We start from the raw sequence: 25,331 nt of genomic DNA on the forward strand, positions 1-25,331 counted from the left end.
TATGGTAAGTACATAACTTCTATAGCTGATGTCCTTTTCATTCTTCCTCACTCTTGGGTCAGAGTCCCCAGCTACGTTACTCCTGGGTGGCCCCTAAGGAAGGATATGTCAAAGCACTCTTGAGCCTAAGGATGCCCTGCTTCTGCAGACAATGTCCAATTTATAATGCGAAACAAATGTATGAGTCTTGACCAAGTGGCTGCAGCACATATTTCATCAACTGATGTCCTGCCAGAAAAAGCTGAAGAAGTGGCCATGGATCTAGTCAAGTGGGATTTAGGTGCAGGGGCAGCTCGTGCTATAGCACTGCAGGACTGCAGCCCCCCCCCCACCTGTAGAAGGAAAGAAGAAAAAAAAAATCGCAAGTCCTTGAACTCCACACATGCTTGGAGTTCCTGGTACTCACAGAACTCCAGACTGCTGTGTTAGGCAGTCCGGATAGTGGAGAAAGGCATCTCTGCCCTGCAGCCCAGAAGTCTGTGCGGTGATGTCCACACAGAATGGAAGGACACCTGACTGCATCACCCGCAGGCTGGAGCCTGCAGCCTACTCTCGAAGAGCCAGGAAACCCCAGCCTAGCCTCACAGAGCCAGGAAACTAGCTGTTAGTTTGCGCGGGTGGGCTAAGGAAACCAACTGTTGATTCAGGACTGCTGCTGCGACCGGATTAAGATGTGTGAATCCAGGGCTGCTGTGGATTAAAGTCAGGTAAGGTTGATTCAGGACTGCGGGCAGGCTATGGAGAAGGAAACCTGTGTGTGTGTGTGTGTGTGTGTGTGTGTGTGTGTGTGTGTGTGTGTGTATGTGTGTGTGTGTGTGTGTGTGTGGGCTATGGAGAAGGAAACCTGTGTGTGTGTGTGTGTGTGTGTGTGGGGGGGGCTATGGAGAAGGAAACCTGTGTGTGTGTGTGTGTGTGTGTGTGTGTGTGTGTGTGTGTGTGTGTGTGTGTGTGTGTGTGTGTGTGTGTGTGTGTGTGTGTGTGTGTGTGTGTGTGTGTGTGTGTGTGTGTGTGTGTGTGTGCGTGTGTGTGGGCTATGGAGAAGGAAACCTGTGTGTGTGTGTGTGTGTGTGTGTGTGTGTGTGTGTGTGTGTGTGTGTGTGTGTGTGTGTGTAATGCCCCAGTTGCTATATACTGGTGGCTAGAGAACACATGGTGGTGGGAAGAGAATACTCGGGCTTGAACCCTTACCTTGGCTGCAGGTGGAAAGGGCCTGAATTACCTACCCACCACCATTTGTAAAAGGTTTGCAGTTTTTTGCCTCATATATGTTCTGTTCCTCATAAAATCTGTGGTTTCTGTATGTTTGTTTTAACTTGCAAAGTCAGTAGTGCAGTGGTGCACTGGTAGCATTGTTGCCTAACAGCTACAGCTTCTCTGGTTTGATTCTTGGCTGTGGTGCCTTCTGTGTGGAGTCTGCATGTCATCCCATCTTACAAAGACATGTGTCTATGGAGTTTGCATGTCATCCCATCTTACAAAGACATGTGTCTTGAGTGTTTGTCCCTGCTCTGCTGAAAATTGAATTTTGTTCCAAGTCAGACTTTCCTGGTTAACAAATTTTAAATAAAAATAACAGGCATTTGAATTTCAGACTTCATATTCTTCAGAAAGTACATGGTAACACAAAATCTTTTATTCCAGCAATTTTCTAAGTTTATAACATGGATATTTGAAATGTGTCCCTATTTTTGGGACTGTATTCGCCCATTATTGGCTTTGTCCAGGTTTTTTGTGCTAAGGTTGAGAGCTATGGTGATAACTGAATTCAGTGAATATGTTTGGGGGCTGTATTCCCCCATTACTGGCTTTGTCCATGTGTTTTGTTTTGCTATGAGGTTGAGAGCTATGGTGAGAACTGAATTCACTAAATGGTAGCCATTTAAGTTTCAGTCTTCCTCTCTTTCACAAAACAGCTGATATGGCATAGTGGTATGTTGCTCTAACTGTTTTGCACATAGTCCCCTGGGTTCAAGACTTGGCTGTGAAATGTATGGTTGTAACACAGCATTTTGTTCTAGCAACTTTCCAACATTATACAAGCAATGTTTAAAATGTGTCCCTGGTTTTTGGGCTTTTGCCCCCCCCCCCTCAATAAATTTTGGCTTTTTCCAGATATCTTGTGCTGCAAAGTTCAGAGATACAGCTGAGTGTCAAGTAGATTTTACAAGGAGCTGAGAGCTGCAGGGGAACAAAAGTTTAGTGCTGCTTATGCTGAGTCTGCTTACATTGTTAATAGCACAACAGGTAATGCACTTGCTTTTGATGCAGAAGGGTGTGGGTTCTACTCCAACAGTAGGTAGCTGCATTGCTGATACTGTACTGCCTTGTAAAGGGGGTGGATGCTGCAGTCCTTTTTGGTGAAGATACCTAGTAACTATGAACCTGTTATCAGTTTGCCATCCATTCCCTATTACGATAATACTAGCTTAGCATGTTTTAATGTAACATAGGCAATTTATTTCTCAAAGGCAACAGGCACTTTATCTGTAGATGAAACAATGACATATAAAGTTGTTTGCTAGCAGCAACCTTGTCATTAGTTACAGATTTCTTTAATGTGGAATTATTTAGATGGCTTTTACTTCTTCAGAGATTGTGCATATTTACTGATACTGGTGGACTGTAGAAGTTTGAGTAGACTTTTATGATGGAAATGTTCTGAATTGGGCAGTTTTGTCATTATTGGTGCATGCATTTTGTTTCATTGTTTACTGGAAAAATGTTCAAAACAATAAATTTAAAATGCCTTCTAACAACTGTACTGTATTGTACAAGGAATATAAGTTAATACAACCAGGAATGTGTATCAAAGAGCATGTGTATGTTTCATGTTCAAGGGGCCTATGATTTGAAAACAGCCCAAAGTTAATCTTTATCTGCCACTGGCAAAATGTATTTTCTTTGAATGTGGGTTTCAATGCTGTTTCAATGAAAGTGAGTTTCAAGGGCAGAGAAGTTTTAATGCTAAGTCTAGTTTCATTGTGAGAATGCATTGCTTTGTTTAGCAGATATTTATTAGGGTTTGTGTTGTAAAATGCAAAATAAAACTTTCAAATGAAATACAAATCATCGCAGAAGTAAAGCAGTATGCACATTACAGTGTTTATGGTAAATGTGGTGAAATAACCAAGGAATGAGACATTGGAATGGCTGCAGGGGGGAGGCTCCATTCGACCATGAGTTTGTCAGGGGGAAGGGCAGCAAACTCAGACAGCCCCAGCTGAACTATACCACTCAACTGTCCAGATTTTTGCAGAATGAATAGATTTTTCCTTCTTATTTTTGGTTTGTTCCTCATAAAATTTGTGGTTTTCTGGCAAATCATTTAGGAATTAAGTCACTAAATAATGACAGACATTGAGTTTCAGACATCATAACCTTCAGAAAAATGCATGCTAAAGCAAGACCTGTTATTCTATCAACTGTATTAAGTTTATACAAGAGCAATTTTTAGTACTGTTTGTATGTTCCCCCAATATATTTGGCCTTGTCCAGATTTCCTGCATTAAGAAATTGAGAGGTATGTGCAAATAAATCGCTTTATAGAATTAGGAATATCCAAACCTCTCAACCTTCCCCAATTTTGGCTCAAAATGTTGCTCTCCCCCCTAATAATCCCTCCGCAAAATGGCAATTTTGGAAGAAAACGTGGAGGGTGTACAATTATAAATAACTGTAATGATCAGAGTTATAGTTTGCTTTTATTCAGAAATGCATGTAGAAGCTCTTATTTTGTCAGCTGCTCAAATTAACAGTACTAATATTAAAAAGGTGTCCCTTCTTTGACAGGTTCCCAGCTGTATTGTGTGGCAATTTTATATATTTACATCACATTTTTGGTCTGTTTTTTATAAAATTGCAGTTTTCTGGCAAATTACTGGCAAATCATTAAAGATTGAAGTTAGAAAATAATGACAGACATTTGAGTTTCAGATTTCATACCCTTCAGGAAATTCATAGTAATGCAAGACCTACTATTATATTTCTAAGTTTATAAGAGCAATATTTAAAAATTGTCCTTATTTTTGGGCCTGTGTCCCACTTCTATATATGGCTTTGTCCAGATTTCTTGCTCTGAGGTTGTGAGGTATGAGTGTCAGAGCCATCACCGTCGGCCAGAGACATTTCAAATTGTGACATACTTGTTTCACCCCACTCCCCATTGTAGTGGCTCTGGATGTGTCCAAGCAAGACAAGGAGCAGTTATGCAGTTAAGTGTGCAGAATATTCCCCCATCCAAGGTAGACCACAAGTATGACCGTGGCTTTTCATCTGTGCTTGATTTTGCAGAATGTTCTGGTTTTCTGTCATATTTTTATACTGTTGATTTATGCTTCTTATTATTCAAAAAATGCATGCTGTTGCAGTGCCCTTTTGCTCTGTGTTTAAGTAGCAATGCTTTAATGACCCTCAGGTAAGCTTGTCGAAGATTGTAAGATGCAAGTAAGCTTTAATAAGCATACTGTTAAAGTATTACCAACATTGAAAGCCTTTTCGTTGTTGCCATGCAAAGAATATTTACATAACCAGATAACGTATAAGCCTTAGGTACTGAAATGCATATGACAATATTTGTAATAAAGGACAGGATTACAGTATTTTCAGAAGCTCATTACATTGTTGGAGACTTGCAGTCATCTTTGCAGGCTTTACCCGTAAACTAAACAGAATGCCAATCTATCATGTGTGGTCCATAACTTGTGCAGTAATCCTTTAAGCAATTTATCTTGAGCTTGTTTCTTGTTTGCTTTTTATTTTTTACTTTGATCATGTCTTCCCCATAAAACAGGTAGATTGTTGTTGTTAGGCAGCAGGTCTTTTTTTGGATAAAAAACATTTTTACAAGTGGAGGTATCACAGAGATTGCTACTTTCAGCATGTTACTTGGTAATTTTATAAAGCTGAATATAAATTATAATTTGAACTGCAGTGCAAGGAGAAGTGGCTTGAGTTGAGCTTGTTTTTTATACTTGATTTTGACTGGCATTCCACTAATGTATTTAAAAAGTAATTTATTTTTTCATGCCTCACAACATTTGTGTTTCCATCTAAATATTAAGTAAGTTGTCATGTAGCCAATGCATTGAAATATGTTTTCTTCTACACTTCATTTTGTCTTGATTGGACTCTTGTAATGACAGGTTGGCACCCAGGGCAGCGTATTTAATTAAAGTTCCAGTTGTTGTGGTTTTGAACATAGCTCCACCCCTTTTCAGTTGGCCATACCCCTTCCCACTGGCCCCACCCATTCAGCTGTCTCCTGCAGCCCCCCTTTAATTTGAAGTCACCAGCCGCCACTGTTTAGGTGGATGATGCAAATCAACACCTTTTTGGAAATAAATTGTAGAAATGCAGTCCGTTATCCATTTAGCCAGGGTTATCTTGGATACTGCTTGACCCAAACAATTAGTAGAAAAGGATATAAAGAGTTGATCAGATTTTCTCTACTTCTTTGTCCTGTGCAGATAAAAACGTAACTGTCTATGAATACCGAGAAGCTATAACATATATTCTCCTTTATTTGCATAATTTGGAAAGAAAATGGGCAACTGAATGGACTGGTTAATGTTGGATTCTGTTGCTACTTTAGGCATAAAAATGGATTAGTTCTTAGGGGAAACTGTCTATGAAAAATGATGCAAGGAGGTTTGGCTAACAAGGCTTGCAGTTCAGATATTCTCTTGGCTGATGTGATAGCTACTAAGAATATAGTCTTCCACGAAAGAAATTTCAAGTCACAAGAGGTTCTCTCGTTCGATTCTCGGCTTGAGTGCGGGAAGTACCGTCTGTGTGGAGTCTGCATGTCCTTCCTGCAGTTGGGTGGGCGTTCGAAAGACATGCGTAAATGGGCGTGCCTTCACTGAAGGTTGAACATCGAGATGGCACCTCGGCGTTCATGAACATCTACTGCCAATCATTAGCGGACCGGAGTTCTGCTGTGGCGACCCCTAACCGGGAAAAGCCAAAAGACAAACAACAACAACTATCGGCTAGTTCGAAAGGTGTTTGAGTGAAGCCTTGAAGGTGAATTGTAAGAACCCAAGGGGGGAAGGATCGTTTATTGGAGGCCTTAGCAGTAAAATACCCCTCAGAAAAGCCTTGCATAATTTCAATGAGGAAATAGAGGAAGATCCCTTTCCTGAATGAAGATTAGAAATGGCAGTCAGCTGTAACTTAATGGTAGAGAAACTGGCACTGTCATGAAAAAATGAACTCAGAAAAAGGAGAATAGCTGATGTAGGAGCTGTAAATGGATCAATATTCTCCTTTGAAGCCCAAATCATGAATCTTCTGCACTTAACTGTTCTAGACCATTTTTGTGGAAGCTTTCTGAGAAGCCAAGATTATGACACGTACTAGGAAAACTATAATCAGTGGAAGTGGAGAAACCATGCAGTCAACTTGAGTGTGTGGAGAATGGGTTGTCGATGCTCTGACAGATGGAAAGTGAGGTCCTGATTGGGATCCAGTATCCATGGGGATACTGCAGGTGAGACCATTGGGAGGTGGAACCATACCTGATGAGGCTAGAAGGGGGCAATGAGGATCACTGAGCACTTCAGCCCGTTCGCTTTCTGTAGAACTTCAAGATCAAGGGAAAAGGGGGATAAGCATAAAGGAGGCCCAGCGGCCAGTCATTGATTAGTTAATCCCTCGGTGACTCCCCTTTCAAGGGAATCAAAGTAAAGTACTTGCTGCATTTGTTGTTTAGGGGAGAAGCAAAAAGATCGCAGCAAGTTTGGCCCCAATGGCTGAAAATCTGCTTTGCTACTGCTTGATTGAGGGACCATGCATGATGGGTCAGAATGGACGTGCTGAGGCTGTCTGCTAGCATGTTGATTTCTCCAGGGATTCACACTGCAATAAGAAAGCAGCTTGAAGAGATCGCCCATTCCCAAACTCTCATGTCCTCTCTGCATAATGGGCAAGATCGGGTTCTTCCTTGTTTGTTTATATACCAGACCACTGACATGTTGTCTGTATGAATTGCAATAATCCCTAGAGGGAGAAGGTCCTGAAAGGCTTGCAGCGTTAGAAGGATTGCTCTCATCTCTAGGATACTGATATTCGGAGCTTGGTCTCATGCTGGGATCACATGCCTTGAACCTTCTTTCCCGGAAAATGCTCCCCACTTCAAAAGGGAAATGTCCGTGGTCACTGTGGCTATGTGATGGGGGAAGAGAGAATGACCTGCCCAGTGGTAGGTCATTTGATTGCCTCAACCACTGGAGATAGCTTCTGCAGATTGCAGTTAGTCTGATAGGAGCAGATAGGGGCTGGTAAAGAATGGACCACTGAGCAGCCAGGGTCAGTTGTAGAACTCACATAAAGTATCTTGCTAAGGGGCACTAGAATGATGGCTGCTGACACAGACACCATCACTCTGAGAGCTAACTGCACTGAAAGAGATGTGAGATCCAGTAAGGACTTGCTGTCTCAGAGAAATTATGGGATACAGTGGTAAGGATGCTACTTGTGTTGAAATGTTTAGTTGATTCCTATAAATTATAGATTATGCACAGGAGTCAGGTTTAATTTTGTCAGGTTTATTGAAATAAGGCAGGGAATTGAAGATCTGTACCAGGTCATCCTTGGCTTGAATCAGTTGATGCCTTGTTGGTGCAGTAAAGAGCCAATCGTCTAAATATGGAAACACCTAGAATCTGTTTAGCCTCAGGTAAACAGCAACAACTGCCATACATCTAGTAAACACCTGGGGGGGCATAGTGAGTTCAAAGGGCAGCATTCTAAATTGGTAATGACTGGCCCTCAACTGAAAGCGCAAGTGTCTTCTGGAGCATTTGTTCATTTTGTTATGATAATACGTGTCCTGGAGAGCTATACAGCACATCCAATCGTCCTTGCATAGAAGTGGCAGAATGGACGGAACCACAGCCATTCGAATCTTCAACTTCTTGACATATAGGTTGAGGTTGCCAAGGTCCAGTATTGGTGTTAGGTTCCCTTTTTTCTTTGGCACTAAAAAGTAGCAAGAATAAGTTCTGTATATTACTTATTCAGTCTGGACCTCTTGGATGACTTCTCTAGAAGTTTTTGAACTTTTTGAATTGCGAACTCCCTCTGACTGGGTGGCAGGTCATGGAGGTGAGGGGGAAAGGGAATGTAATAACCTCTGGATATTATTTTTAGCACCCAGGAGTTGTTTGTTATATTTCTCCAGCAATCTAGGTGCAGGGATAGACATCCCTGACTGCCTCTAGAGGAGGGCAGCCAAGCAGCACTTCAGGAGCGCTGATAGGGCTTATTGGAAAAGGGTTCCCTGAAGCCCTGATTCTGCAGAATTCCCCTTGCCCCTGGGGCAGTGTCTGCCATTGAAACCTCCTCCTCTAAGCCTGGAAGACGTATCCCAGTGCAAGTCTTGGAAAGGCCCTTGAGAGTTTCTGAACCAAGTCTTCTTCCCACCTCTTTGATTTCTTGAAAAAGTTCTTTGGGTGGTAGACAACTTGACCCCTATTGCAGACAAGGTCTTTCCATCTTTCTCGCTGCAGGAAAGCATTTCTTTTATCGATGGTCCAAACAAGAAGAAACCATCAAAGTGGGCATTAATGACAGACACCTTAACGGGTTCAGTGAAATTGCAAAGTTGCATCCAGGCATGTCTCTTAATGGCTATGCCTGCACCAGCTGCTTATGAGGTGCCTTATGCAGAGTGTGAAATCAGCCTTATCAAGGAGTTTGCAAAGGAAGACAGAGTCACCAATTGAGGAGAAACCTGTTTAAGGTTCTCCTCCAACAAGGTCTCTTTCAGATAGTTGGTTAGCTCCTTGGCCAGATCTCTCTGCAGACATGTAAAGTGTGCCAAGTAATTCAATGCCCTCAGTGCAAAGGTGACTGAGGCATACATGCGCTTTCCATGTCTGTCAAAAGCCCAAGACTCCTTGTTTGGAGGTTCAACAGAAGAGCTTTGTTCAGCAAGGTCCTTTTTCCTGGCTGCTGACACAACAATGACATCAATTGGGACACCCTTGTTCCAATGTAAATGATCGGAGGGAGAACTCAGAAACTTATCAGGATGATTAGGGATCGGCTTGACTGTGTCCAGTTCCTTCCAAGCCTGGCAGAAAACTAAGTCAATGAGGTTGTCCACTGGGGGAGTCACTCAGGATGTAGATGAGCCCACCCTAAAAGCCTCCAGGAACACTGACTCCTTGGAAGAAGGATTTTGGGAGGACCAGCCACCTTTTTACCTCAGGAATTCAAGGAGGTCTCTGAAGGAAACGTCATCTGGTGGAGATTGAGGGGATCCTTCTTCATCAAAATCAGTGTCCTCAGTTAAGGACTCCAAGGGGGAGTCCATGTGGCTTCTCTTGCATGTTTTCTTCCAATGAACCTCCTCTGTGGAATGCTCAGGGGAAGAATCGGAAAAAGGGGAGACCCCCCTGTGGGGAAGTAGACTGGAGACTTACCTGGGGGGAGCGGCTGACCAATACCAGGATAGATAGACTCAAAGCTCAGATGAGATGATGACTGGGTAGGATCCGGAGGATGAGGTGGCGCATCTTTTGGTTTGGATCCGGAGGATGAGGCATTACATCTCTTGGTCTAGAGAAAGCTCTCTCTGCTACCTGGAAGGCTGGCGGGCCTGGGGAAAAGGCTCCAGACAGAGTCGGGCCTGAGCTGTTGAAGGCTGAGGCCCCAGGGGAAGGGATGGATTCAACTATGTCAGGACCGAAGCCAACTCCCTGGAGATGGCACCAACATCTCAGATCTGGGACCCACTCCAATCCAAGGGTATCAGAACAGAGCTGGACCGGGAAAGAGACTGAGTTGTAGGAAGTCAGTCTCGGATCAGACAATGACTCTCTCATGAAACCAGATCCGTGGATTCTGAAGCAGTAGGCTGAATTGTAACAAGAGCTTGTAGCAGGAGTGTTAGAGCTCTTATTGATCCAGGGTGGGATAGAGATGACAAAATCCCAACTGTATCTGAGCTCTGAAAAAACTTCCAATCATCCTGTCCATCTCTGACTGGGAAAAGCTCCAAGAAGACCTAGAGGATGCTGGCAAATGTCTGGACTTAGACAGTGATGGTGTGACCCCAGAGGTTGGAGCAGGAGAAGCTGCTCTGCTCCAAATAGGGGTACAGCTCCGACACTCTGATCCGAAGGCTTATGATCAGAGGGAGGCCTGATTGGGTAGAAAGTCCCCTGGATGAGTAGAATGTCTACCGGATCTGAGGCTGCACTGGGATCTGAAGTATTAATATCCGAGGATGACTGGATCCAAAGGGCAGACTTGTCTGCCGGCCTGATATTTGTCAGATTCAAAGAAGCTCTCAGATCCGAAGATGATTTAGTCTTTAGCAGATCCAAAGTAGTCAGATCCAACAATTTGGGTCTTTTTTGGCCTGAGAGGACAAAGCCCCCAGGGAAGCTGACAGGGCTCATTTCTTCTGCTCTTTTGAAGTCGAAGGCTTGAAGGGTGTTTGAGCCCCATTAGAAGGCAACAAACTTCTCAAAATCAGCTTATTTCTTCTATCTGACAGGGCATGAGGGTTGAAAGCCATACAAATAACACAGTTGGTTTCAAATGCACTGGCTCAAGACAGTAGACACCTCTTGTGGGCATCAGAATTTTGAATTTTGTGCCCACAAGAGTTACATCTTTTAAAATCTAAAGGCTTATCTGACATTGTGAAGAAAGATACACCACTCTCACACACAGAAAGGAACAGGTTAAACTATGTGACACACACACACACACCAACATTATTCTAGGGAGAGAAGATAAAAATATTTTTATATTTTATTTTTTTTTATATATATATATATTTTTATATATGGAAAAATAGAAAGGAAGAAAAGGGGAAAAGTGTCAAAGGCAGTATAAACTGTAGAAGGTGAAAGTAGGTAGGAAGGAACAAGACCCTAACACCAGCAGACTATCTAACTTGGGAAGGAGGTAAAGGATAGCAACACAGTGAAAAAATAAGAACTACTAGATTTTTTAAAACAATTAAGGGAAACGAGATAGAAATACAATAAAATAGCAACTCACAGATAAGAAAAATGCTTGAAACTAATGGACCATGTCTGTGCTGGATGGCAGTAAACAAGATCTCAGGAGTTAGAGAAGGTATGATGCATTATGGGAAAGGGAGGAGCTGGAGACTCTGATCCTAAAGTCTTGTGAATGTGGCCAAATCCGATCCAATGTCATATCTGAAGTATAAGCAGTAAGGAAGAATGAAAAGAACAACATCAAATCAACTTTTATGAGGGGAGAGCCCAAAAATATGAGGCAAAAATTTGAACTTTCTGCAAAATTCTGGACATTTGAGAGGTATGTCTGTCAGGCTTAGGAAAGATGGGAAAGTTAGGGTTTGGTAAAGAGAATGTAACTATCATTCTTTTAATTGTTGCTGTGCTACATATTTAACTTTTGTATCTGAGGTTGCAGTTCCATTCTCCTTACCAGTAGGACTGAGTCTTTGTTTACATCTCTTGGTGGATTCTCATGGAAGAATGACCCAAAGGATACAGAAGGAAGATCTGCATCTAGAAAGCACATCTTTTTTTTTTTTTTTTTTTGTAAGAGTTCATTAATGACCATGGCTACTACGTTAACATCACCAACAGATTTATATCTGAAAAAAAGTAGAAAGGGTAGCCATGTCAGTCACTGAATGGGCCTGGATATATCTCTGGCAGAGAGGTTTACTGTACTTCAGGTATCAAAAGTTTATACAACCAGATAACTACTTTGACATCTACAGTTTTGGGACCTTTTCCCAGGAAATGTCTTGTAAAATTAAACAAATAGCTAAAAATGTTTTGAAAAGATTTGATCCTGCCCATACAAAATCTGAGCTGCCAGTGCCCAAACAGAAAAAAAAGCTTACGCTGTTTGCTTTTCTAGATTTTATTTCTGTCTGGCCGATGGGCAGAGTAAAGGATCTAGACCATCTGATTTTGGTAAGCAGGAACCCTGGCTATCACAGTAAATAGACAGCCAATGTTGTTGGGTATAGGGAATGATGAAGGTATGGGTTAGACTTGCTGGATAGGTGGGATGGGAGCATCTGAAAGGCTTTAGATGAGCAAGTCTGTCTAGAAGATGTGATTACAGCAGTGGAACCAACCAAGGGGCCAAAAAAGTGTCATTAGAATGATTTTGGCCTTGAACATCTTGGATTTCTCTAAAACCAACAGAACAAGGGAATAAGGGGGAATGGGAGGAAGTTTACAGAAGACCTAGGGACCACATCTAGATGAATAAATCCATGGGACAACCTATCAAGGAATAAATAATGGAAAACAAGTTGCTGCATTAGGAACTGGTCAGGGATGTAAACAAGTTGCAGAAAGGCCTTCCCTAATCTCAAACAGTGTTCTGGCTACAGCTGGGTGATCACTCGTGAGGCAACAGTACAAAACATCTCAGCTTGTTCACTAAAGAAATTACTTGTTCCAGGATGTGGCTGGCAATTCGAAAGCAAATGGTTGTAAAGGCCCTCTTCCAAACTCTCACAGCTTCCTGACAAGAGGGACAGAAATGGGCTCTCCCTGCTTGCTGATATGCTAAACCATTGCCATGTTGTCAATATGAATGGCAATTGTTCCAGGAGAGGGGGAGTCTTCAGACAACTGAGAAATGAAAAGGACCACCCCTATTTCCAAAACACTGATGTGCAGTAAGGCTCCCATGTGCCACTAAGTTATGTGGACTCTCTGCTCCTGAAAATGTCTCCCCCAGAGCCAAAGAATCTGTGCTGTTACCACGAGGAAGGGGTTTTAAAAAGGTCTACCCAGGAAAGAAAATGGCACTTTGCATCCACTACTAATGATGCTCTTTACATGTCTTTTTAAACTTATAATGGAAAGCCCAAAAGATCTTTAAGCTGCTTCTACTGAACTCTCAATATTCCCTGCAACAGTTTCAGGTTAAACTGGATATAGGGAACCATGTAAAGTGAAGCAGACATTGATTATAAGGCCCTGAGATAAAGAGAAGCCAGAGACACTCATTCTCATAAAATATGAGCTACAGACTTTTAAACAACAGGGATAAAGACTTAGCAAGACAGAGTGCTCATGATGCAACTGATGAATGTTATGCCCTGTGTGGATACCAGATGAGACTTTATAGTCTACTCACTGTGACCCACAAGGATTTGAACAAGGATAGAAGGTAGTTCCTAGCTACTAGAAGATCCTCCATAATTGCAACTGCTAACAGAGCTGAGAAAAAGAAAACAAAAACAAAAGCAATAGTAACATATAAGTAGCATAAAAAATCATGTCTAAACTTAAAGAAAGACATACTTATAAACAACCTAAACACAAAGCAATCAGAATATTTTGGAGAAGAATTTATGACAACCCTGCTGAACATAACAGCAATGTTAAATGGAAAGAAGAGTTAAAAGAAGCAGTAAGAAGTGTTAATATGGAGGATATGAAATTGTTTGAAATAACATCCCGAGAAATTGAGGCAAAATTAAGAAAGGCTCCTAAATGGAAAACCCAAGTTCTAGAAGCAGTGCCCAACATCCGGCTAAAGGTTTATACAGTGATTTAGCCCTGAGAAAAAAACATTTTTATAGGCATATCATAAATTAATACCAACATGGTTAACAAAAAGAAAAATCATACTCCTCTTTCAGATTTAACATGGAAGCCAGCCTTTATCAATAATTTGTCTTCCAACAACATAAAAATTAGATAGCGAAACTGATGCAGATAAATACAGCATGAGCAAATGAGGACAAAGCTTAATACAGAATATTCTGAAAACTGCCTTGACGTCTAGGAATAGAGTTAAAGCTATAAATCAGCTTGCTCTTCTTGTTCTAATTTACAGTTCTGGTATGATTGACTAACTCCCAAATGAAATTGATCAGTTGGACAAGAAAGCAAGGAAACTGTTTCATGCTCATCACATGATATATAAAAACAATGCATGGCAAGATTATATATGTTGCTCACTATAAAGGAGGTACAGCTTTAAATGTAATTGACTGTGTAGGTCTGCAGATGTGGGACTGCATACATATTTGTTAACATTATCAGATCCAAACAGTGAAAATTCCAAACAATGATTCTCAGATTACATTAAACATTTCAAAAAGTAGTAGGGATGGAAGGATGGAAATCAAATCAGATAAAGAAAAAAACAAGTGAAAACATAAACTGCCAAGAAGACAAAAACAAAATAAAGATTTTAAAGAAATTGATTACAGAAAAAAGGATAGAAAAAAATGGAGAGCCCAAAGTTATTGTGGTAAGTTTATAGAGTATTACCAGAAAAAAACACGTGGTAATCAAATCATATGCAAGAATGGCTAAGAAAATGTTCATTTACACCAAGAGATGAAAGGCTGCGAAGGGCAGTTCAAAACAGCAGACTACATGTACATTGCTTTAAAGAGTCCATTGATTAAGTGGGAGATGAAGACAAATGTAGGTTGTATAGCACAGAACTGGTAACAGTTGCATATCTTGTTGTTGATTTAAGCAATAACCAACGCCTGGGTGTGGGTAATGCTGGATTTACCCACAGTTGGTGTGGGTTGGTCAAGAGGGCGAAGTCCGACTAGCCAAACAAAGACAACCGTGAGTAAGTCCAGCATTACCCACACTCAGAAGTGGGTTATTGCTATTATACAATGACATTATTTAAGAAAAAAAAATACTTACTTTTCTTAAATAATGGCATTGTATAATGCCTCCTTGCTGCCCTTCCGCAGCTGTCCAGTATTCTGCAGCAGTTCTGATGTACTGCGCATGCATATGGTTACGCAGTACATCAGAACAGTGTGTGGAAGCAACGGAGAAAGGAAGATCTCCGTTGCTTTTAAAAACGTGTCTCGCTATGTTAAACTCATTTAACACAGCGACAGAGCTTTAAAAAAAGCAATGGAGATTTTCCTTTCTCCGTTGCTTTTTTAAAGCTGTCTCGCTATGTTAAACTCATTTAACATAGCAAGACAGCTTTAAAAAAAGCAACGGAGAAAGGAAGATCTCCACTGCTTTTTTTTTTAAGATATCTCGCTATGTTAAACTCGTTTAACATAGTGAGATAACAGCAACTGAGCTCTTCCGTTCTCCATTGCTGTCCAACAAAAGAAAAAAAAAAAAAAAGACATACTAATGGAAAAAGTCTGGGCGACAGGATCTTTTTCCATTAGTATAAGTCTTGATTTACAACATGCATGCTGACCAATCAACGTGCACATTTTGGAATATTAATAGGGGGGGGGTCGTTGTATAATATAGTATAGTCAATGCCGAGAGTCTATAAACTGCAAATATAGCATGGCAAGTGTTACATTGGGGATTGTGCAAACATTATATTATGGATGTAGCTGAGAAGAATTGGAAACATGAACCAAAATAACTTACTGAAAATTAAGAAATTCTGAGCACCCAATACCGAAAGTCAAGAAAACAGAAGCAAGAAAACCAGGTATTGTAGATGAAGAAAACAAGGACAAAAATATTCTTTATTACTGAAATAGCTATTCCTAACAATTATACTGTCCTGTGTACTAAGACATGTAAAGTCATCACATACCAGGCTATGTAAACTGAAACTACAAAAATCTGAAATAAAGACATCCAGCTAGTTCCAACAGTAGTAGGATTAAAAGGGCTAATAAAAAATTTTCAAGTCACATTGAAATAAGTTGCCAATACACGATTTCTCTATGAACTGCAGAAGAAGGCAATTCATGATATGTTGTAGTTGCTAAGAAAAGCCCTCTTGGTAAACATCAAAGACTGAAGCAATACTATTTTCATGAACGTCACTGAAACCCTGACTTCATAATGGAGTCCATTCCTATCAAAGAATTTGGAAATCCTAAACATTTCAAGAAATTTAAAAAAATGTATGTGTTTTAATCACTACCTTTATCTGGGTCCAACCATATTTTTGATATACATAAATCTCTCTCTCTCTCTCTCTCTCTATATATATATATATATATATATATATGGGTATACTTTGCAACATATTGAACTACAACTCAAAGAGCACAAATGATAGAAAACCAACCCTTCAAAAAAATAATAATAATAATAATAATTTCCTCTTTTCTACTCCACACCCCTTACTAATTATATGTACCAACTGTGAGATCACACTTCAGTGGGCATACAGCAAGCTTCCTTATACCTATTGCACTGCAATCTCACACAAAAATAAAAATATGTATGTGCAATAATCAGACTTAACACACAAGCCGGCTTTTATTTCACTCCATAAAAAAGTTTGACAAAATGTATACCACACACACACATCTATAAATATACACACATATATCTTCTTCTACTTTCGGCCTTTCCCGGTTAGAGGTCACCACAGCGGATCACCTGTCCGCTCATGATTGGTAGTGGAGTTTTACGGTGTTGAGTTGCCAGCCCGGCACCCAACCTTTCACAGAAGGCACACACATGCACACACTCACACCTAGGGCCAATTTAGAGTGTCCAATCCACCTACTGCATGTCTTTGGGATGTGGGAGGAAACTGGAGCACCCGGAGGAAACCCACGCGACCACAGGGAGGACATGCAGACTCCGCACAGAAGGCACCCCAGCCGAGAATTGAACCGGAAAACCTCTTGCTGTGAGGCGTTAATGCTAACCGCTGCACCACACACACACACACACACACACACACACACACACACACACACACACACACACACATACACACACACACACACACACACACATTATATACATATATACATATATATATATATATATATATATATATTTTTTTTTTTTTTTTTTTTTTTTTTAATTTTATTTTACATTTGCTGATCGGGCTAGTCCAACGGGATACATGTCCATTTTCAGTAGAGACCCGAGAAGATATATATGTATACATATATATGAATACACACATATATATATATATATATATATATATATATATATATATATACACACACACACACACACACACACACACACACACACACACACACACACACACACACACACACACACACACACACACACACACACACACACACACACACACACACACACACACACACACACACACACACACACACACACATATATATTAGTATGCTAAAATAATTATCTGATATAAAAAAAACAGACTACAGATGTTTATCATTATTAATCATTCTGTGCATTTCAGATATTTATCACCACTCCGTACTCATTCTCGTTTATGGTAACTTAGCCCCATTCTCATACAAACAACTCCTCACTCTGCACAGATATAAATGTGCACTCAAAACCCATAAAACAACTACATAAATAACAGCTGTAGAAATGAAGTCTACTTTAATTATGATGAAAAAGTAATTAATTTCATAAATCTAAAACAAAATACAAAGTGTACCCAGGCAATTGGAAAATGGCATTTATAATAAAATAAACATCACATTGAAAAGTTACATTAAATAACACTGAGCTCATTAAAAACATAGCTAAACTCAAATTCCCAAATTCTAACAAATCATCTCTACTAATCTCACTGCACTACTTGTAGCTCCAGAAATTACAGAAAACACTAGAAATTATTAACATTTACCTCAGAACTATATTAGAAGGCAAAAAAGATACTGGGTTTGATTCTGAGCTGTGTAATACTCTGGAGATGGCTAACTTAATATTTAGCCTTCCTTGACCTGACCAAGGCATTTAAATACAATATCCACTTGGGTATTATTGACAAATTCAAGAAGTTAGATATAAACCCTTATATCACCTGGTGGATTGCCATTCAGGTCACAGACAGGACTCAGGAAGTTAGAATTGGGGAGTTCACCTCTACAAAGAGGAATGTCACTGGCATAATCCCTCAGGGATCAGTCCTAGGACTGCTCCTTTTTGGCATTTACTTCTCTGAAGTCAAAGCCAATCTCAAAAGGCTCTGGCTGATCAAATCTGCAGAGGACTACAAATTAGGAGAGGTCACAGTATCCCTCACTGTCACTAATGTTCTCCAGGAAGGGCTGACACAGACAAATACCTTGTGTCAGAGCCATGGACTAAAACTAAATGGCAAGAACTGCTTAACAGTATCCTTTGGGAAGTCATACACCCAGATTAACTATCATATTGACAACACACCCCTAACAGTCGACCCAGTACTCAGGGACTTGGGGACGTACATAGACAGTAATCTAGACTTTGACCAACACTTGTCTACAGCAGTGAGGAAATCATTCTATGCTGTGCAACTTAAAAAAAAAGGTTTCCAAGAAGACCGTTGTTCCACTGTATTCAGCAATCAGACATATCAATGAGTACAATGCCCTGTTTGGTATGTACCTAACCAGGAACATCCAACAACTGGAATGTCTACAGAGGTTCTTCACTAAAAGAATACAGAGCATAAGTAACACAGGGTCTATATTAGAACATCGAAGTTTCAAAACTTGGAATGTTCTAAGAGTGAACCCTATTCAGAAAAAGCTGAAAACATCGAACATACAGAACAGCAAATTTTTTCCTAGGGAAAAAATGTGCTGTTCCAAAACACATGCACACAACACAAACACACCAAACAAACAGCAATCCACACACATACACCTAAAATCTTACACCTAACCCTACACTAATCTATGCACACACCACTAACTATCCACTTACCTTAACCCAAACCCTAACCCTAAGATCCGTCACTATCGCATACTCACCTCACCTGCGCCCAAACCCTAACTCACCTACCCCGCCCTAACTCTCATGTACACACAGTCGCACACTTACCTGATCCACGCCCTAACCCTAACTCACCTAACCCGCCCAAACCCTCACGTCCACACAATCGCACGCATACCTAACCCGTGCCCTAACCCTAACTCACCTAACCCGCCCTAACCCTCACATCCACACAATCGCACACATACCTAACCCATGCCCTAACCCTAACTCTCCTAACCCACCCTAACCCTCACATCCACACAATCGCACACATACCTAACCCGCACCCTAACCCTAACTAATCTAACCCACACTCACTCGCACACTTACCTGAACCCGACCCGTAACTTTCCACCACAGTGCTGAAAATACCGAAGCAACAGAGACGGACAACCAAATTCTTTCCCTAGGAAAAAATTTGGCTTTCTGTTGCTTCAATATTTTCAGGTTTCGCTGAATAGGGGTCGATATTAAAACATTCGAAGTTTTGAAGCTTTGATGTTCTAATATAGACCCGTAACACATCATACGCAGATTGCCTCAAAGCCCCATCCCTGTACTCTGTCTCCTACAGGCTGTTGATGGGTGATCTATGCCTGGCATGCAAGGCATTGCCTGACCTCCACCTGTTGGACCTCTGGAATATCAGCAAAACAAACAGTACCAGAATTATACATTCTAAAGACTTAATCCTTGTCTGTGATATAAATAGGACCTGCTGAAAAGACAGGTATGTATCTCAGAGACTACCTCTTCCTCTGGAACAGGTTCACCATCCATGTGAGTTCCTCCCTAAGCCAGTTCAAGTGTAACTTGAACAGCTGGATGGGGAACAGGAAATCCATCCCTGATTTTGTACCTATGTCTCTAATGGACACAAACAGCCTGTAACTGGTTCATCTCCCAAGCCCCTGCTTGTTAATATTTCATCTCCCAAACCCCTGCTTGCACTTATCAAGGATATTAGAACTTGTCTAAGACATGGGAAGCATGGACAGGCTTAAGAAGGCCCTAGTGGTCAATAGCCTAGTACACAGTTATGAAATGAACGTACTCATAAATCTCCATGTCACCCATATAAAGCTCTATTCAGCATACATTGAAGTGACTGAATTTCACTGAAATGAATGGAAAGCAGTAATGTTTGTTTGTCTTTCGGCTTTTTCCCGGTTAGGGGTCGCCACAGTGGAATTCTGGTCCGCTAATGATTGGCAGTAGATTTTTACGAACGTCGAGGTGCCAGCTCGACGTTCAACCTTCAACGAAGGCACGCCCATTTAAGCAATGTCTTTCGAATGCCCACCCAACCGCGGGGAGGACATGCAGACTCCACACAGAAGGCACTCCGCGCACTCCAGCAGAGAAAAGCAGTAATACAAAAAAAAAAAAAAAATATATATATATATATATATATATATGGGTCCCCTACTATTTACCGAAACGCCGATTCGCCGACAAAGAAATCACCGACACCAAACGACCGACAACAAAAAGTACCGACAACGCAAAACACCGAACACCATAACACCGACACACTACACGTAAACAACACAGTACACTACAGGACATATCCACTAGCCCTAACCCAAACCCTAAGGTCCGACACTACCGCACACCCTCCCTACCTGCACCCTAACCCTAACTCACTTACCCACCCCTAACCCCAAGCTCCGACACCACCGCACACTCTCCCTACCTGCACCCTAACCCTAACTCACTTACCCACCCCTAACCCCAAGCTCCGACACTACCGCACACTCTCCCTACCTGCACCCTAACCCTAACTCACTTACCCACCCCTAACCCCAAGCTCCGACACTACCGCACACTCACCTATCACACACCCTAACCCTACATCCCTCACTATTGCACACTTACCTGTCCGCTCCCTACTCCTAAATCCCTCACTATCGCATACTTACCAGGTCGCGCTTACACATTCCCCTTGTCGGTCTTCCGGCTGTCGGGATTCCAGCGTGTCGGTCAACTGCGTTGTCGTTCGTTTGGTGTCGGTGATTTCTTTGTCGGCGAATCGGCGTTTCGGTAAATAGTAGGGGACCCATATATATATATATATATATATATATATATATATGGATCCCTATCAGATAATAATAACTGAATCCCATTTGACTGATACCATAAGACTGAAATTTCAAAATACTGAAAAATCACTTGACTGAAACCCATAATACTGAAATCTTACAATGCTAAATTTCAACATATTGAATTGTAAAGTGGACAATATAAAACCAGAATAGGTGGGGGGCTATGCCCCCCACACCCCACAATGTGGGGGGCTGTGCCCCCCACACACCCCTAACTATATATACTAACACCAGACCTTTTCCCCACTGTAGTGCGATCCTGAAGTTATAGTATATATAGTTAAAAAGGGTGTGGGGAGCACAAGTTATCTAAATATGAAAGATGTAGATACCCTGTAGCCTGGCCTGCAATAAGCTATAACTGGAGACAGACACTTTGTGAACACTCCTGGTGCAGTGGATAGTCCAAATGGTAAGGCAGAGATCTGATTATGTGATCCAGACACACCTAACCTTAAGAAACGTTAGAAGTTTGGATGAATTGGGATGTGATAATAAGCATCTTTTTAAGTCTAGTGTTACCAGGAAACTTGAAAGAGAAAGACGAAGTAACAGGTAGGGATGTGACATCATTTTGAATTTAGGCACTATCGCAAACAAGCTTAGGAAAGAAAGATCCAGAACTGGTCTCGAAGCATTTTCTTTCTGTGGCACTAGGAACACCCTTGAGTAAAATTCCTTCCCCGCCTGGGAAGATGGAACTGGTTCTATCATTCTATTGGGCAGCAAGAAGAAATAGAAACAAATAGTCTGGTCTGAAGGATGAGTAGTGACCCCTTGGAAAGGATGAATTTCCTCCCACTGCCATTTGTAACCCTGATGAATTATTTTTCAGAATTATTTTTTTCTGAAACAGTTGTCAAAGAGAAAAATGTAGCTTCACACTTTCTAGAAGAAAAAAAGGGCCAGGGAGTGAATGGGTCACAATGTTTTTTGAACAGCCATTCATTCTTGTTGGACTTTCTTTGGTTTTGGAAGGTCTGAGACTTCTTTTTTTGGAACCCCCTTGCCATTTCTTCTTAAATGTCTGATTATTCTGTGTGTGTGTGTGTGGGGGGGTTGCCAAAACTGGATGAGGAGAAAAAAAATCCCGTGGACAATTTGGAAAAAGATGGCTGAAAAATCTTAGAGATTCCCTGGATCAGCTTGCCCTTTTCATTACACCTTTTCATCACCTCTACAGCAGAAGGGGCAAACACTAAATTTCCTTTCTCTAAAAGAGAACTTAAAATCTAAATTTTAACATCACTTGGATGGTTCTGAGAACACAACCATACAAACCTCCTTAAAACAGTATCAGTGGCCAAAGCCCTAGAAGAAGTATCAACAGAGTCATGCACACACTGCAAACAATGACCTGTGCAAAAAAGAAACCAAGTTATTTAAAGCAAATTTTTTCTCACAAGAAGAAACTGCAGATAAAACCTTCCTTTTACTTTCACAATTTGCCAACATAAACTTTAACATATGCGTCTGACAATTTAAAAATTTGAAAAATCAAAGTTGCAGAAGTATTCCTTTTTTTCCCATACCTATCAATAATTTTCCATCCTTATCAGAAAGGCTAGGATTGGAATTAATAAGTGATCAACTAAGACTACAGCTGCTGATTCAAGTTTGGGAAAAGTGTACAGACTGAGGAATTTTATAAATCCTAACTTCCCTTTTAGGGGCAGCTAGCTGACTTTCAAGAAAACTCCAAGCAGTAACACACACATCCTCTAAAGCAGAGGAAACAGGAGAAACAGATGCAAGTCCTGGAAAATCTTTCTGTAACAACTCATAGTATTTTCTGAGAGACTGAGAAACCTCAGTGTTCTCCCACTGAAAACACTGGTACATTTTTGCAATAATCTCAGAGAAAGAGAAACCCCCACAAGTACAATCAAAACCTGAGCTGCTCTCTGAGTCAAAATCTGAGGGGGGAAAAAATGAATCCATCCCTGTATCTTTCTGTTCAGATTCAGAACCTTAAATCTCTTCAGAAAAGGAGGAATCCCTCTTTCTTTTACCAGAAACTACTTTACAAGAAGAATCAATAGCCTGAAATAAACCCTGAGCCAGAGCCAATAAACTACTCTATCCAAAGAAATTTGAGGAGGAGTAGATACATGCTTTGTTTTATGTTGCTTTTGGACAGGGAAAATAGGGCCAACCATGTTACTAATGGCAGCAACTGCTTCACCAGGGATGGGAACTAAATTCTGACACAGCAGTGAAACCTTCCCCATCTCCTCTCCCAGGACCAACAAGTGTGACTCTCCCTTGCCCATTGAGGGGTCTCCAACAGCCACAGAGAATGTGGCTAACCCTCTGTCCATAGTTGCTGTAGGTGCTACATCAGTGGGATCCAGGGTAAAAGATGAGTGGTCTGGGGCAGAACAAATGGCCACAGCAGAATCACCCACCTATGGCTGAGGCAAACTGCTAGCTTGCTATTGTGACAAAGGCTGTTTTTTTATTTTTATTTTTTGGCTGGAAGAAGGACATACCATGGGACTGGTAGTCTGTTCCATGGTCATGTCAAAAATAGTGCCTCTTTCCCAGAGAAAACAATCAGCAAATGCTGGTAAAACTACCACTTTACAAAAATTACTTTGTAGACAGAACAAACACAAGGAAAATCACTTTACAACACTAAGCCAGCCCCACAAAGGAAAAATAGACCCAATTCCTCCACAAAAAAATATGTTTTTAGGTAGCTTACATTACTGTTAAACTGCAAGAAAAAAAACAAGTGGTCCATTTAAAAGTATGTTACAGTCTGGACACAATCCATTAAAATACAACACTCCCAGCTTTAAAGTAAGTGTTCTGAAAAAGACAGTAATAAAACATCAATAAAATTAAGAAAATGGAAGTTTTTTCCCCAGACAGAACTTACATGCACAGCAAAGGAAAGCACAAGCCAACCATAAATCCTCAAAAACCTGAGGAGTGTACTCTTCGGCAGCAGTAAACATCTGAAATACTTTGCACCCAAACTTGTCTTTTAATCAGGTCAGCTCGAGCTTGTTGACAGTTTGGATGCACGGAAGGTGCCCTGAAGCTTTGGAAGGTGGCCAGCTGTTATATCCTTGACAGGATATAACCCATATAGCTAAGGGTACTGATCAATATGATGAACATTACATGTTTTTCAGATCGTGCTTTTCTAGCTTGAAGACAGGGAGGATAGAAGGTGTAGATAACAGGTATACCAAAAGGACAGGAGACTGAAGAGCAAAGAATTTAATGAAGGTGTGTGAAAGAGATATCAAAGAACAAACACAAATATACAGGCTATGTAGTGAAAGAGATATGATCACTAAGACATGTAACTGTATGGAGAAAGGAGGTGTTAGAAGACAAGGAAAGTGAAATTAAAAACAGAAAGTTGGGGTCATACCTCTTAACCTCTAAGCATTAAAAAATAATAGCACTGACCTTTAAAAGTCATAGCAGAGGATTTGATTTTTCACAACAGAATGTCTTTACATACAGAACCCTATATATTCAATGGATCTTTGTATAGATGTGGCTTATGTATTTAATAAAATATGCACTAATAAACAGGTCAGACTTTATGAGGAACATTGTAAATCTAAGGGAGCAAGGATAAACCAGATGGCCAAAAATCATAGCACTATTTTTAAATCACAGCAGTTGAGAGGTATGGTTTGGTGACCGAGTTATACAAGATGCAAAGACTTTGTTGAAAATGAGGGCAGTAATTGATAGTAAAGGTAAAGGAATTAAACAGTAAACTAAAGAAGAGGTGGAGAGGCAATGTAATAAGGGGGAGGTACAAACAGAAGTGATGGATGGTTGATAAAGACAAAGCAGGAAGTCAGTCATGAAGGTTCAGGTTAATGGGAAGAACAAGTGAAGGAGGAGGCAAGTACATAGTGAAGGGGTGTGTAAAGGAAAAATGGTGAATTCCAAAAGTTTATTATGAGGAGCTATATATATAGGGAAGGGTGTACTCCAACTGGGAAGATATAACTGATGAGCAATCACAGGGGAGTGATGGGGTGGAAACCAATAGGATTATGTTACATGCTGAAGTTATTACAGAGGAAGTGAGATGGGCTATTAACCAGTTGAAAGAAGGACAGCAGCAGAGAAAGGATGAATTTCCCACTAACGTTGAAGATAAGAAGGGAGAGGATGACTTACCACTCACTTTGAAGACAAGCAACTAAGTTACAAAGACTGGTAAACAGCACTCTTCATCTTTTTTTAAACTGCTAGGAGTTATTTTACTGTGGGGTCCAATCAATGCCCTGTCCATTCCTGCACTGTTCGAATTCCTGTGTCTAGTTACTCATAAAGTCTGGCAATGTACATCTTCCATTAGATGTTAACACCTGTATAGACTAAAAATTGATAAGTCTGAGAACAAACAAAAACAAAGGTTCTGGAACAAAATAACTCACACATCTAAGTCCAAGTCGGTGTACACTCAGATAAATGACTAGGCAATTACATATGAGATAAATAAGGGTTTAAAGGCTTTTGGTGTTCTTGATACTGTTAGGCCAAAGCACGATTTCTCACTATGAACCTGATAAGCAAATTAAGTACT

General features: G+C 40.8%; 1 long non-coding RNA gene across 1 annotated transcript in view; it reads right to left on the reverse strand.

Moving 5' to 3' along the window:
- The window catches only part of LOC122801967, a 1,870,547-nt gene that overhangs the window by 1,803,961 nt on the left and 41,255 nt on the right, over positions 1-25,331 (reverse strand). The gene's annotated exons all lie outside the window — the stretch shown is intronic.

Source organism: Protopterus annectens, chromosome 5.part0, assembly GCF_019279795.1.
Source record: "Protopterus annectens isolate FY-2018-M chromosome 5.part0, PAN1.0, whole genome shotgun sequence".
Classification (NCBI taxonomy): Eukaryota; Metazoa; Chordata; order Ceratodontiformes; family Protopteridae; genus Protopterus; species Protopterus annectens.